Source organism: Equus przewalskii, chromosome 18, assembly GCF_037783145.1.
Source record: "Equus przewalskii isolate Varuska chromosome 18, EquPr2, whole genome shotgun sequence".
NCBI lineage: Eukaryota > Metazoa > Chordata > Mammalia > Perissodactyla > Equidae > Equus > Equus przewalskii.
The window spans coordinates 57391211-57407994 of NC_091848.1; the positions used below are offsets into that span (position 1 = coordinate 57391211).

Below are 16784 nucleotides of genomic sequence, written 5' to 3' on the forward strand. Positions count from 1 at the left end.
ACCATCTGCCATCAAACACATGTCTTGCTTCTCATACATGCTCCATGAGGCTCGATCTTGGGGGGAAGGAATGGGTAGAATTTGAATAGGCAGATTGGATGAAGAGGAGTCTGAGAATGGTATGAGCACAGAATTTGGCAAAAAAACAGGGTCTGTATGGGTAAGGGTAAATAGACGGTTAGAGTAGGGGAAGGGGGAAATTCAGCTGGAGAAACTGCACAGATTTTAAAAGAAGTCAAGGCTGCATTTTGGTTTCAGAAGCTCCAAAGCCCTGGAACCTTGAGAGCTCTGGGGTTCTCTAGTGCTGCGTCGTCCTCATATTTCATGGATGCACTTCCATTAACTATTGTAAAGATGTACAACTCTCCAAGACATGGATTTAGCAACACCACTTTTTTCATATTAGTTTTTGTCCAAGATCTAGCATTTTTTTAAATGCTGGAGTAGCTAGGCTTCTGCTTATTTTAATACGATGCAAATAAAGTACACTCCAAGTGTCATCTTGCATGCTGGTGCTCTGAACACTGAAACAGAAAGAGAATGTTTGAGTCACTGCCATAGCTGATGGGTATTTTCCAGTTTCCTCTCTCACATGTGGCCATGAATGTGCTGGGATAAAACATATGGCTCTATAGTATGGTTGTTTGTTATTAAAGAAGCCAGAGTGTTGAGCACACCTCTGACTCTACAGTACATTATGGTCCCACCCTTCCTTCCTGCCTCGTCTGCTCCTACTCTACATACACACTATGTTCCAGAGATCAGACTAAATTTTCCTCTTCTTTCCTGCCAACATGCCTCAGTGCCTTTGCACCTGTCATTCTCTCTTTCTGGAAGGGCCTTTCCCTCTTCTATGACAGAGGATCTATCTCATCCTTCAAAATTTACTTAAAATTTGGCGTATTATGTAGAACCTTGCCTGACTCTCCTGGACTGAATTAATGAGTTGTTCCTTTGGGATTGCCAACTTTATGTCTTCAGAGTATTTTTCTAGCCTTTCTAGTTCAATAATATGCCACTGGAACATATCTGAGTTAATTATCATATTTCCTCAATGCAAATACTTATTTAATGTGATCTTTCTAGGAAAAACACTGTATTTAATGTACACACAATTTTTAAACCAAGAGTATCTCGTTGTTAAAAGGAAATCTACGTACCATTTTTCTTCATCTCAAAGTTGAGTCTGTGCATTTTTCACATTCCTAGTCTTAAAGATTCTTCAGGATTACCTTTGGCCTTTGGCAGTGTTTTTTTAGCTCATGATGACATTGTTTTTCATAATCCATGCTGGTTTTTGGCAGTTTTACCTTTAGAATTGATCAAATAATTTTGAGATGTGTTGAAGAATACCTGAATTTTATCTTAATTTCCTATTTGGTTAAACTCTTGGTTTTACTTTTTTCTTAATTGAATTTCATGTCATTGGAACTTGAACAGCTTCTTTTAGAAATTGTCTGGAAGCTTTAAATGGCCAAATGTTCAGCATGTTTCTGTTACTCTGTCGGGGTTTACATATTCCCACTGAACAGTGAACTTTGGAAGTTCTCTGATCTTTTCTGAAATTTGACAATTTCTACTGCTGTAATTGGATGGTGTGTCACGTGACTGCTGTTGACTGCATATAGAACTTTTATTTTAAGGCTGCATTATAATTTGATCTTTTTGAAGACAGTAAAGCCAACAGTGATCCAATTTATGGTAATATTCAACAGTTTCACCCTCATGCTCTCTCTCCAACATTTTATTCTTTTCATTTCCTTCCTAGGAGGAGGTTTGAAGAACCTCTAATGCTCCACCAAGATCAAGGGGCGAATACGGGGATTACAGAGAGAGGCCAGTGTAAAAACCCTAAGATATTACGGAATGAGTTCTCAAGATTTCCTCCCCCTTAACTTTGAAACTTAACTCATCAAAAAAAAAAAAAAAGAAAGAGGGTATTGCTTTTCTTTCTTGGCTCTTGAAAACGTAACAGCACAAGCTGCGGAGAGTAGAATTGTTGAATTTTTAGGAGTGGGATAGACACCCATATTTTAGTAATAAGGAAACTGAGGGCCACAGAGGTTAAGGCCCTGTCTAAGGTCATCCAGCCAAACTATCTCAAAAACCTGAAAATTTTCAGAGACAAGAGCATTGGCCTGGCTAAAACGGAGGGGATGAGATTTTCTTTAATTTTGAGAGCTTAAGAACATCGGCGTGTGCAGTTGCCTTGGGGGTGAAGATGTGCATATTGGTTACGTCTGCATGTCCTTCGAAACACTCCCGTGCACATGGGCACAAGCCACAAGTAACCCTGACTGTGAGATGCACAGGAGACGAGCTCCGTGTTCCCGTGACTTAATTTTAAATCCCATATCCCATTTAGGTTCTACTTTTAGCTGTATTGCCCCCCGCCCAACACATGCGAACTGAGTCAATGCAGATACAAGTCGGGTAAGACAATAGCCGAGTGCTTTCATCAGCATTCCTCCACCTTTGTAATGTGTTGTCTATAACAACAAAAACCTGGAAACACCCTATTTATTCATTGCACGGAGACTTTAAAAAATGAATTATGACAAGCTCTCCAATGTACATTAAGTGAAAAAGAAACCAAAGGAAGAATAATATGTATATTATGCTTGTGGGCATTTAAAAATATTCATGTATATGTATGGAAATTTTCCACAAGTATGTAAAAAACAATTGACGGGGCCATCTCTGTGCAGAGGGACTGCAGGTATGGGGCAAGAGAGAGGCTCACTTTTTATTCTGTATCATTTGTTTATCATATGCTTATTGAGTTTTCACATTTAAAAATAATGACACACGCATTGCCTATAACACATTTCCTGTTAAGGGCCTTTAAGTGAAGTATGGGAAATGGAGCTAATTTTCTCTCTCTCTCAATTGTTTTTCTTTTGGTTGCTGTGCTTAGTCTTTTGTCTGTCTGCTTTCAGATCCATTTCTCTCTTTCCCTGAATTTGCATTTACGGGAGAGGATGCCATGTGAACTCCATTCCCAGGTTCTCTTGCCAGTTGGCTTCCAATAAGTTTGGCCTGTGGGAGGCAGAAGAAAGATAATGGCTGAAGATGCTAGGGTGCTTCTCCCTACCTCTCTGCTCCTGGTGGCTTCTCTGGCTGAGTCTCCTCTGTAGCTCCAGCTCCCTCCATGGTCCTGGCTTCCAGTAGGCAGTTCTGTCAGAGCTCCAGTTTCATTGAGGGGCCCAGGTCCTGGACTCCAGGAGCGCCATTGCCAGCCTAGGGACCTTAGCAGCTTTGTGCTATCACTGATTTTTAGGCACACTTTCCCCTCGTTGCTTTTTCAGCTATTCTAAAACCTCCACAACTAGTTCTTCTATTAAATTCTCTACATTTAATTATATGTCAGGACTCTCTCTTGCTAGCTGGCCCCAACAAAGTTGCTATTGAAAATGAGATTTTCCATCTCCCATGTTTTCAAGTCAGTTATTAATTGTATATAGGACAGAAATTAATTTTATGTATGAATGTTCTTTGTAACCTTATTTATTTCCTGATTTTCCTTTTGAAGCTATTTCTGAAGACTAACCTGGTGGCCTTGCCTGGGAAGTGGAACCAAGAACCCTCGAGGTCTCAGTCTCCTGATCTAGCTATTTCAGTTTTGATTTCCTTTTTGACTCAAGTTGTTTGAGAACGTTTCATTTCTGGATGTATTATCATTAATTTTTAAATTATTTTTTATTGAGATATAATTGACATATAACAGTGTATAAGTATCAGGTGTACAACATATTGGTTAATTCTTATTATAAATTGCTTGTGTCATGACTTCGTGGTTAGAAAATGTTGCCTATGTGATTTCACTGTGGGGGACTTGAGATTTTCATCAGGGGCAATTACACTGCCTGCTTTAATATATTTTCCATGCATCTTTAAAAGATGCTTCCTTTGATTTTATTTGTGTGTGTATATATATATATTATCCATGGTATTAATTATGGTACTTCCTTTTACTCTATATCACCTGTCAAGGACTGTGTATATGTTTCTACTACTATTCATTTATGTCTATTTCTTCTTGGTTGTTTTAGTTTTTGTTTTATGTATTTTGATTTATTATTTGGTGCTTAGAGATTCAGGACAGTTAGATCTTTGTTATATACTCCATCATTATGAAGTCCCCTTCTTAGACTAATTTAACACTTTTTGTCCTGAATTCAAAATGTGTTCTTTATTAACATGACCTGAGAATGTTTCCCGCTGATATAACTTTAATTTTTTTCTAATTTGTTTCTTTTCTTCATGGAGAACATCATTTATCTACGTGTGGGAACTTATTTGTTTGCCTTCCATATCCGTTTTCATTTCTCTTTAATTATTTTCTCTAATAATTTATAGGCCTTTACTCGTTCATTTTACTTAATTTTCTCACTTCTGACCTCCATAAGTCAGTCTGTCTTTTTGGTGGAATCCATTCTAAAAATTTTCTCTTCTAAAATGGATTTTATTTCTGAAAGTCATATTTATTTCTTCTATTTCCTTGCTGAATTCTGCCAGCTCACTTTTAATATCCTTCTATTGCTTTATTTTTTCTTCTTTGAGCTATTCTGTCTTGTTCTAAATACTTTTTTCAAAAAGACTGTTTTCTTTAATTTTTTCAATGTCACTGAAAAGGATTTGAAGAAATCATCTATTCCTTCTATAATTGCTGCGCATGATTTTTGTCTGCCTCTTTTACATTACTTTCTTACTTTTTTCTTGTAGCATCTATAAATGTTGGTTTTATGCCAGCCCTTTTCTGATACTTTTCGCATCTGTAAATGGGGCCATTCTTTCAAGAACAGCGATGCGCTGAACAGCAGCCTGAGAAGGGCTGGGGGCGTCAGCTGGGGCAGCAGATGCTTCATTATGCTGATGCTGTCTCAATTTTCTTTCTAAAATTTCTGCCGGGGGACAGAGTTTCGTGCACTTCCCTCAGGGCTATGCCCATTCAGTTTGCTTATTTTGCAGTGGAACAATGTGTGGGGAATTTGTGTTTATTAGTTTTACTTTGCCAGTTTTGAACAGCAACTGAAAAACAGCAACTGATTGTCACTCACCGCCTCTCTCTGCTGTATTGCCAGCCTCCTAGTTCAAAGACAGGATGTCTGCCTCATTCCTTGTTCCGTCCCACATTGCCTGTCACTCTCCACAACTTGCTGTTTCAAATAAGAAATCACTGGCCAGGCGCCTTCAGGCTGTGTCTCCTTCCTTTGTGGAATTCCATGCCCTGCCTGAGGTCTCTTAAGGTATGCATCTATTATGCTCAATTGAATCCAAATCTTACTGTGTTCCTCATAGTCTTTGGTTTGGTATTAGAGTAGCTAATATCATTTAAAATGGAATTTCCTTCTTTGTGTTGCTTCTTTTCAGCCACTTTCAGAGAAGAGAACAGAGGTAGAAGCACCTTTATTTTGCAATCTCTAGCTGTATGTCTGTAGGCCCGAGATTGTCAGACTTGTTGTAACACAGATGGCTGGGCCCACCCCCAGAATTTCTGATTCAGTAGGTCCCGGGTGGGGTCCTGGACTCTGCATTTCCAACAAGTTCCCAGCTGATGTTGATGCTGCTGGACCATAGACCACGCTTCAAGAATCGCGGCTCTAAGCTGTTTATTTAATAGACGAGCCATCTCTAGACATCCCTAGTAGGAGTCGGATTTGAATCCCATGTCATGAATGTCAGTTGGAATTGTGCTTAATTCTTTTTGCAAAAAGGGAAGTAGGTATATGTTTGGTGATATTACTGTGTAAAGACTTTCTGAAAGTTTCAGTGAAAATGTTTACAGCTGTTGACTCAGTGGGAACAGTTCTGTTCATTTTTTCCTCAAATGGTTGAGCTGGGTCTTGTTTCCACTTGGCCTCAAGTTTTCTAACTGTAGTTAGTGTATGGTCTTTGCTGCTCACAGGTTACATAAACAGGCATTTTCTGGCCTTAACTTCTATCCGTAGTTTTAGCCCTGAGCTACCCAGCAGATCTCTGACATATTGCACTGAGCTTTACCATGTAGCTAAAAGTATACTACCTGAATGCTTTTCATACTGGCCAATGTGTTTCTAGGTTTCACATTTTGATGGCTTTTTCATCTCTTTCTCAATTGCCCTTCCTTCCCCAGGGAATGACAGAAATTAACCCAGTAAATGCCATATTTCATGCAGCAGAAAGCCCGAACACATTTGGAACTATATGATTTAGGTTCATCTGGAGAAAACTATAGGTTTGATAGAGATAATGAATTTTTTTCTTTTTTTTTTTTGCTGAGGAAGATTAGCCCTGAGCCAACATCTGTTGCCCATCTTCCTCTTTTTTTGCTTGAGGAAGATTACCCCCGAGCTAACATGTGTGCCAGTCTTCCTCTATTTTATATGTGAGTCGCCACCACAACATGGCAGACTAGTGGTGTAGGTCCTTGCCTGGATGTAGGTCTGTGCCTGGGATCCAAACCTATGAACCTGGGCCGCCAAAGTGGAGTGTGCCAAACTTAACCACTATGCCACGGGGCCAGCCTGAGATAATGAAGTTTTTGATTACACAATAATAAAACCTCTGCAGCTGTAATAAACCTTAATTGGGTGAATGACTCATTTAAAACTTGAAAATTCAGAAACTGCATCTGGGGAAATAATCTAATGTTTCGTTTGTGGTCCATGGTCACCTCTTTCAGTGGCATTGTTTCTGCTGCCTCCCAATTGCAAACTGCTGTACACACAGAGTTCAAACCTGAACCTACACTGGGAGCCGAAGGATAATTCCAGCCTTTGTTGATCTACACCAGAAATGCCCATCTGTTACAAGGGGGAGCTCTGATGACTGGAAAGTATTATAATCCCCTTTCAGAAAAATGTAATGCTGCTGATTAGAGGAGGGCAGAGTGGGTTCTTAATTTCAGCAGAGGTTCCAGCAGCATTTATTGAGTTTAAAGTGAGTTCAGAGCCATGTGCCTGGGAAAGCTATTTGAAGATTTGCACAGTCGTCAGAAGATCCCAAGGAGAAGGACGACATGGCACATTCACACTTCTCTTCCTTTACAATCGTTGTCTAATATGCACAGCCGACGACCATGTATGTAACTGTAACTGATTTCCAGAAATACTCATTAAGATCAAGAAGAAAAAGAATTAGGAATAAAGTAGGAAGCTTGCTTTAAAAAATCAGCCAAAACAAATGGGAAAAAATGTTGGTTAAACAACAAGATACCTGTCAGTCCTTCCAAAATGTTATTGTTCTTGTGGGGCTTGACCCCCAGTTATGATGTAGTCTGGGTGTGAGTGCTGGCACGTGTTTCCGCCATGGACTTCCTCTACTCCCTGGCCAGCCGCCACACCCTCCCACCCCAACAAGGCAGAGACTCTTTCCCCTCTTATGTAGGGAAAAGCCCTTGTTGCAGTCGATTGAATTGGAGGCTAAAGGTGCGCAGTCATGGGGTGGTCACACCTCCTTCAACTGCAGAACTTTCCTGGTGTGTCATTTCCACCGTGTGTCCTCTGCGTTTCCAGGAGGGCCTCTGACTTCCCGGAACTTGGCTGTAGCATCTCTGCTGGCACCCGGCGAAGCCTGAGCGTGGAGATTCAGCTGCCTTGCATCCCGACCTGCATATTTTCTTTTCTCAGTTGTGACCTTATCTAATAGAATTCTGTGTATTTTCCCCCATTCAGAATGCACTACTATTAATAATAGCAATGGTTTTACTTATTATTTATTATCTTTAACTTTCATAACAATTTTCGTAGTACGGGTCTTAACGGGAAGAATGGGCTTACTCGGAGTTGGTAAGTAGGCCCTGCTGTGGTTTTCCAAACACCCCCATCCATGCTGCGTGATGGAGATTGAGCGCACAGAAACCCACTCAATAGAAAGCTGTCTGCATTCAGGAGCTTAACTGTGTGCAAGTGAGCGGCCGTGGAGCTCAGGGTGGAACAGTTGACTCCACGCAGTGGCTGACCGCCTGGAAAAGCCCGCTGTCCTGACAGATCTCGGAGATTGGACCAGGGGAGGAGAAAGCGGATTTAGCTTGGCATGTGAGGCTGCCGATTGAAAACATTTCAAGTATGCAACCTAGACTTGTTTTTCCCCCCAAAAAAGGACTAATATGGAAATCTAGGCTCATAGAGACCCCTCCGGAAGTTCCTCACATTACTCTGAGTATCATTGTTTCTCACAAGCTAAATGTACATGCAGCTAAGGAATAAAGCATCCTAGCTATGTGTTTGTTAAAGATTATGCCTTCATTGGAATTTTACAGCATCAAAGGGACAATAATAACAAAAAAAAGAATTCTTTCAACGAAAGTGCAGGTACTGGTTAGTGAGTGTTAACTCACAATTAACTGTCTAGAGAAAAAGTAGGACCAACTGGCTTTCCAAGGCCTGATGTCCATGCTACTGTATTTCATTAACACAGCCAGGAGTTATAAGTATCGATGCCTTCATTAAAAAAATACTAGAAAAGTCCCCCAGGAAAAAGGAAGTCAGAGCATTTCATGAAGGCCTTGCAAAATAGAAATATAAAAGCAATTATTACACCCATGAACCCAGAATTAGTTTCTCTGTTCCCAGATCCTTCTGCTTTGTAGTACTTCTCACAGCAAGAAATTTTGGCAATAGGAACATTTGTTTACAGTAAATATACTTAGAATTTTTCCGTAGAACTCAGGTTTTTATGAAAAAATGAATAGAAAACAAATAGCAACAAAAACCTAAAAGAGAATCAAGAATAGTAAAAGATTAATTGACTTCTTCTAATCCCCATGGCTAAAGTAAATGTGATTTTTAAGTGAATGTCGGACGTGTTGATATTACCTGAACCTCAGTGTTCACTCCGAGGCTGCTGGGGGAGGGGTGAGGACAGAGGCCCAGCCTCCCTGCCTCCCCACCTGACCTGGCTTCTCCCTTCCTTGGACCATGGCACTCTGGACGCGGAGCTGTATTAGCATTTACTACTCGTATTGGCGTATTGACGTGTTCGTCTCTCTCAGTGGCAGGAATACATGGAGGTCAGAGGCTGAATCTCACATAACTTCCCATAGTGTCCTCCTCCTACTCAGTACTTATTGCTGCTAAGGAACTTTTTTCATCTCTTGACCTCCCCGTCATGTTTTTGTTTCCGGGTGTGGGGAAGATGAGGGCAGGCTGAGGAAGGGCAGGAGGAAGCAGTGTGATGAGGTCGTGCTCATCAGGGGTTAGGGGACTGTTTTCAATTCCTGGCATTAGAGAAGTGAGGACCAAAGACCTGGCTCTTGGAGTTTTGGAGATTCCGGCTGGCAGAGCTTCCTTGGAGCGCAGGTGGCAAGTGAGGCAGAGTTGGAGAGGAGTGCTCCTGCGCCCCACAGGCAGGCAGGAAGCTGTGGGGACTTGGGGAGGCAGCTCCCGGGACGGGCGTGGTGGCGTTCTCAGGGTTAGCACTGTCAGAAGCGAGGCTTCTTGGGCCTGAGGATGTGCTTCCCAGGATGTCAGGCTGCAGCTTTAAGCAAGTGAACTTCCCCTGGAAGCTCCTAGGAAGCTCCTGGCCACTCCAGGCTCTTGCTTTCCCAGAGTAGGGGCCGAGTAGAGACAGCTTGCAACAGAGAAGCTCAGATGGATCAGCCAGCCATGGACTGCTCCTGTCTTTGCTGTGAGAAGTGACATGTTGGGGCACTGTCCTGAGGGGCTGGATTGTTCTGATTACAGGAAGAGCCAAGAGAATCTGCAGTGGAGGTAGGGGGATGTCACGGCCAGTGTCATCCAGACTTGCTTCTGTTCTGGAGTAAATGATGAAGAAGCAAAAAGACCTAGATAGTGATGTCTACAGAGAGCAACAGGGAACCCTTAGAGGCAGCAGGAAGAAAGAGTTCTCTCTTTCCCGCCCTCCCCTCGTCTTCTCTCTCCTCCTCTTACTTCCTCTCAGGGTTTTGGTTTCTACAAAGCCTGTGTGCGGGGTAATAGAAAACAGTGAGTTACAACCGTGTGAACTTTGATTTAACGTATTTACATTAGTCAATATCTAACCAGGAAAATAGAAACTATTTAAAGTATTTAAAATAGGGGGAATTTAGGGCGAATTGGTTATATATGTGATGGAAGACCAGAGAAACCCAAAAGGAGATCAAATGGCAACCCAGAGATTAGCAATAAAGGAAGCCATGACAAGAGAGACGAAGGGAGGGTATTTTTCATTATTGAGATATAATTGACATGTATCCCTGTATAAGGTGTACAAAGTGTTCATGGGATCCATTTCTATATTGTAATGAGATTTCTGTGAGATCCCGGGAGGTGGTGTCAGGCCGTGGCACTCAGCACTGCAGTGGCCTTTCCTGCTATGAAGCCATGTAGGATGTGCAGTCTGAGGCAGAAGGGCAGGTGGGAATGCCCAGGCTTTTCCTTTTCTCCTGCTCTCCCCTCTCCCTATAAGTTGCCTCTCCTTGGCTGAGGCCAGAGCTGTCCAGGAGCTCCGGGAATGCAGCCTGCAGGGGGCAGCACGTCCTTGTTACAGAGCAGCCCGAGGGGCAGGAGAGGAAGCCATAGGACCAAGGGCCAGCCAGTCCCCTCTTCTTATAGGAGCCTCTGGGTGATATGATGGAGGAAAACGTGTGCGTGTGTTGTGGGGGGTGGGGTGGGGTCTGAAATTGAGAGAAATTCTTAACTTTCCTGTCAGAAGAGTTGAAGTTTATGTTGGCTTGATATTCAACTTTCGGACTAAAGGATCATATTCAACGTAAATTCATTTCACAGACTTTAGTAAACATTAGAATTTGCCACCAGTTCAGATGAGTTTGTCTGGACTGTATTCTAAGTGAGTAGTAGCAGGCAGAATTTTATTCTAAAATGTACAACAGCCAGACCCTTCAGTCAAGTGGCACTCAATCTTGACAGTGAAATGGTAATACTCATTTCTCATTATAGTTATCATGGAAGAATTGAACTTAGAGCAGATGCGTTTAATTTATTCACGATGTCACCAGATGTAGGCAAACTTGTTTGAATAAAATACAAATTGACTTAAAGGTTTAACGTAAAAATCAACAATTAAAGAGCTGAAAATGATTAATTAACCTTTTTTTCTTTTTCATTTTGATGTGTCTCTTGCGTTTTCTGTTTTCAGCTAAGAGAGACAGTACTGAAATGTCATTAAAAAAATGTTGATTTTGCAGTATTTCTCTGCCCTTGGGAACAGGAAATACCTAGAATTCTGCTAGTGAGATGGTTCTTAGGAACTTTCTCGTGTGATTTTTATAATGAAGAGGATTAAATGTGTTTGGATGACTCCAGCATTGAGAACTTTGTCACTCTGATGCTCCAGACCCATTGACATTTCCCCCAAATGCTCCCTCTTCCATATGTTAGGGGATTACTTTTAAGATCAAGTAATGAATATAATGGAGTCTGTGCTGTTTTTGGATTTCAGACTCCTTGTGAATGTGAAATAGATTAAATAGAGGACACTTGAGAAGTAATAAATTCCAACAATAATATCAACGGGTGTGACAAAGAGACCAGGCAAGTGACTTTTCGACAGCGTTAAAGTGATATTGGCATTTCCTTCTCTTTGGGAGGAGAGAAGCTGGGCCTGGGAGGAGGCGACAGTCAGTTCTCCGAAGCCTCTCGGATACCTACACAGCTTTTTGGCCTGTCATCTGAGCTGTGGAACTGATTTAGCAATAAAGTTCACAAAATAGTGTTACATAAAGGCCAAATTGAAAAACGATGCTGTTTTCATGTCTTCCTTGAATCATGGGAAAGAATCACTTCTCTTCTTAGTGTTTAGTTTCTTGAGATCTATGTCGTGTGTTTACATTACCATAGCTATAGATAATTGGATTGGCTTAGTCAACACCTGAGAAGAAAAAAAATGGGCTAATATTCACTGAGTGCCCCCGTGTTCTGGTCCCTGCGGGGTGCGTGACAATGCTTAGGGGGATGAGCAGGCATGTTCAGTCGACAAATGGATGGCTTGCCTGTTGCGGCCATGGGCTGCACTCGGTTGTCAGCACTGATGTGAGTGAGGGAGAATGGCAGTCATGTCCCAATAAAGTTGGAGTAGACTTTGGAGTCGAGTGGACTGTTGCCTGTTTATTCTCAAATCTGTTCCCCGAACTTCCCTTGTTCCCCCTCTGTGTCGCAGAGAAACTGTCCTTGTTATTCCCAATACTTCTTCACCAATCAGCTTCTTCCCAGGAGTGGCTCTGGGAGGCACTGGCAGGAGATAGGAAGGTGGAGGAAGGAGTAATCCAGGGTACTAATCTCCACCTGTCTCTGCTTTGGGGGTGTCTTCAGTAGTAACTGTCTCTTGTGATGCTCTGGCTCCTGCCAGATAGTTTGTTCTTCCACCGCCCGAACTCCCACTGTCCAAGCCTTCTGGGTTCTGGCTTCTACCATGTCTTCTGCTCCTGACTTCCTCCCCATGTCTGTCGAGCTCTGGGGATGCAGCCTCCTGCAGTTGGAAATTCCTGGTTGCCTCCTCTTCCAGTGTTTGCTCTTTGGGCCCTTCTAACGCTTTGTGACAGATATCCTGCAGTAAACTTGGTAAACTCCTTCTATTGAATGACTAGATCCAGGCGTGGGTCTCCTGGTTGCACCATGAATGATGCTGAGCCTGAGAGATGTAGATTAAAGCCTATGTTTGACTCACCATGAGCAAGACCTTTGGGCAAGTCATTTAACTCCAAGGATGTTCCTACAACCGTACTGTGGGGTTAGCACTGACTCAGAAAATTGTAATGGAGGTTAAAGGGCATTCCTAGCATGGCACCTGGCACAACGCAAGCATCCTATGATCCTGTCTTAAGCCTATGATTTAAAAACCAGGGCACTGCTCTCTAAACTCTCTAATACAGAGAATCCTAGAGAAACAAGAAAAGCATCATGATTGTATGAGTAAAACATCCATTTAAGAGGGTGTGTGGGTTGTTGGAAAGGTCATGGAATACAAATTGGAGTTGTTTGGACATAATGTCTATGGAGAAGAGCAAACTGTCTGAGAGAAAAAGATGAGACTAGGGTGTATTCCAGGCAAAGGGTCAACTGGGAGACTAAGTTGGCTCCAAGACCTAAGGCGTGACTATGGAACAAGAAGAGTGGGCAGTGAGTTGTTACAAAAGCTGAGGGCACATGAGGATGTGTTCTGGCTGTGGGAACCTTCTTTGGATTCACGCTCCCAAAACATCAACGGAGAACGCTCCCAGGTGTAAAAGAAAGCCATGTTGCTTGTCCCTTGTTGCTTCACAGTTTTGCTAATCCTCATGGAACATGATGTCAGAGCTGTTCTGTGACACATTTGGTGATTGGAAATGGGCAGCTGTTTTAAGCAGAGGAAGCCTGTATACTTACTTCAGTTCATGGAACCATATCCAAGGAAAATGCTAGGTAGTCATCCAAAGCTTATTGATTTAGATACGTTCTTAACCTCTTTCTTATCCTGGAAATGTCATATGGGGAAGTATAGTTTATCAATGTGTTAGACATGAGATTTATGATATAATGGATCCCTTCGCTAGGGTTGTGATGGAAAAACATTTTGGTTACTTTTAGTAAAAGTAGTCAGAGTGTGACAGGAACTTAGAGAATGGCAGGTGCTCAATTAGTGCTTGTTGGATTAAATGTGTATTAAATAAAAATATTGGCAACATGAAATGGCACATTTTGCAAAAATTTAATGACACAATCACACAGAAACAACACACTGGATTAAGAAATAACGGATGTGAGACTATAAAATGTGATACAATTGTAAGATATTATTCTAAAAATATCTTGTGTAATATAGCAAGAGTTGTTGGCATTAAATCATGAATCATAATTTGAATCTTGTAAAGAAGGGAGTGTCAGGTATTTGCGTCTCTGATTTATATCTCAGTAAATCCTGGTACAGTCTAGTGGGCCCAGAAAATACAAATCCGAAGCAGACTTGAGTCTGCTTTTGATGATAGTATATCTGCGTGGAATAAGAACAACCCAGCTGAAAGGTATTATGACAGACTTTATTATCTATACAACGACACCTGGCTGAGTCTTGCTCTGCAGAGGACTTGCTCTTCATCTGGCCACTGAGAGCAGGAGACCCCACCTGGCCCTCTCCCATGTCAGCTCATGGTCTCTTCAGGCTAAATCTATCCTCAGGCTAAACCTGGCACCAGGAGATGGCACATGCACTTGCCTTGAGTCCAGTGCTTGACAAGGGAACCCCGTTCTTGGTGTATAGGGACGGGTAGGACCTACTTCTCTCAGCCCCTGTGAGGGACACCTGTTCACTTCGCTATTGGGGATCCTGGAAGAAACTTCCTTCTGTATTATAATTATCATGAGGGTACATTCTTCAAGAATATTGGGAATACTTGGGGATATAGATTTAGAGATAAAGGCATGGAAACTTGACGTCAAAAGAAAAATTCCAGCGGTTCAGTCTTGTTTACACTGTAGTCGAAGTTAATAACACTTAGTTCACCACAGGCTCAGGAAATCTTCCTTTAAGTGGACTTACACTTCTTCATAGAACTTTTTTGCTAATTCTCCCAGCCTTACCTTTTTCAATATTCCAAATAAACTTTCATTAAAAGGGGGGATAATTTAATATGCTGCCTAGATACAGCTATTGTTTTTTGCTGGGGGAAGAACACACAAAGTCCTAAGTGGAAACGGAATGGTGTTCCTTTCAAATATACCAATACGCTGGGATTGTTACTTTCGATAAATCAATTTCAAATAGCCACTCTGAATATTCTAAAATGCTCAAAGACTCTTTGGAACCATTGATAGAAAATTAATTTGTGGTTTATTCAAATTACTCCACGTGAGGAGAAAATAACCCATTAAATGAACAGAAACTAATTTCTTAATGTTTCTCGTTTGCCTCATTGCTTTCCCAAGGAATAAATAATAAACCATCAAATAGAAAGTTCATGAAAGATCCAGGCATGCTTATGGCCACAGGGCTGCCTTCCACGCTCTCAAAGCTTTACAGCTTCCCTTTTGAACCCATCGCCTGTAACGCTCCATCATTATCAACATGAACACAACAGTCTCCCATCCCCGATTGTGTTTGCCTGCTCCTACTCTTGCTTCTTCTATCTTCCTCCCTCTGCCCTCCTCCCTCCCGTCTCCTCCTCTGCCTTCCTTTTTCAACAAAAGCATCTTCATTACGCGTTTTCTGGACATAGCGTACCGTGGATTCAGAGGTGGGCTGTAAACAGTACATTGAACGAATGAAGTGGGTTTTAGAAATTAGAGTTTGTTGAAGAGAGTCTTTAGGGAGAAGGGATAGTGGAGGAATGTTCAAGAAACAGTGAGTCCATCAGTGTGGCTGGAGTGAAAAGAAGTAGGGGAGATAATGAGGGGCAGGTTGTTGGGGGCAGATTGTGAAAGCCCTTGAGCACCACGCTTGCATTTCCTTCTGTAGGCAGTGGAGAACTCTCAGTGGTTTCCAGATACAAATGTATGCTAAAGAGTGATTTGGGAAGATAAACAAATTAGTTAAAGTGTAGGTCCAGCTGGTCTAAGAGAGACCAACAGTCAAAGTGGCTTAAATAAGATTAAAGTTTATTTCTCAGTCTATTAACAGTCTAGGCTTAAGCAGTCTGGACTGCTAGGTTGGTTCCACAGAGTTGGGACTCCAGGACCCTTCCTTCTTGTTGCTTCACCATCCCCAGGGCTTGTCCTTGTCTGCATGGTCTGTGACAGCTTGCCTCCACTTTCACATGTCTGCTATGGAAAAGGGGGCTGCGGAGGGCAGGTGCCCAACTAAAATACTAACATAGAGGTTCTATTAGTATAAAAAGGAATGCTAGGGAACAGTGTCAAACATGGAAGGCAGCAATATGTAGAATATACTAGCATGGAGTGTCTGGCTTTGTCCCTTTAAATTCTCTAACGATCCGAGAGCACCGGCTTCCATATCAGCTTCCATTTCCCTGGGGGGACAGTTAGACTGTTCCTTGGAGAGATTCTGGTAACCAGGAGATGCAGAATGGTGCAGGGAAGACGCAGACTCAGTGTCAAGGGAATTAGGTTTAAGTCTCAGCTGACACATTGCGTGACTTTGGGAAGCTTACCTAAACTTAATGGATCTCAGTTTTACTGTCTGTGTATGAGGTTATAAATACTTTCTCTTCCTGTCACAATGTTTGTCATAAGAGGTGAAAAATCAGCAAGGTACTATCATTGTCTTGCTGTTAGTGTAGGATATAGATATAGGTACATCTATGTATGGGGGTGAGTGTCTAAGATAGAGACTTAAAAAAAGAGTGAGAGAATAATATCAGGGAACCAGTATGAAAATGGCAATGGTTATGACTGTGATCTTTATCCATTTCTTTATCTCCAGTGCCTGGCGTATGGCAGGCCCTACATATGTCGGTTGGGTTTGTTTCATAAATTGCAAGTTTTACTTTAAAACATCACATCCAAATGCTTTTAGGGAAATTATTTGTATTTATTTGGAGTTTCTCAAGCCTTTCTTTGTCTCGTTTCTCTTTATCTGCTCTTTAGAGTGGGACCACATTGTAGAGAATGAATGTGTGGTTTAATATACAGCTTCTGTTGTTTCTCACATTATCAGGAGGACAGCTAAAGTGTATCAATATTTTGAAAATATGTAGCAGTTATATTTTTCCTTCTTTCTTAAATCCTCTTTTACTGAAGCCCCTCTGTCATTAAGACTAAGCCTTAAGGTTTTTTGCCCTGGAAATGAGTCTCAAAGATGACTTTTTGAGAAAACAGTAATAGAATGGATTTAAAAATCTAGTTTTCTTGAGAAGGAAAAGGATTTATTAATTTCCAGCTCTCCTCCACTATAAATAGCAAAACCTGAGCCTG

The 16784-nt window shown here is 41.8% G+C and overlaps 1 long non-coding RNA gene across 7 annotated transcripts in view; it reads left to right on the plus strand.

Annotated features, from left to right (window-relative positions):
* The window catches only part of LOC103551414 (uncharacterized), a 327409-nt gene that overhangs the window by 86387 nt on the left and 224238 nt on the right, over positions 1-16784 (plus strand). The window lies entirely within an intron of this gene.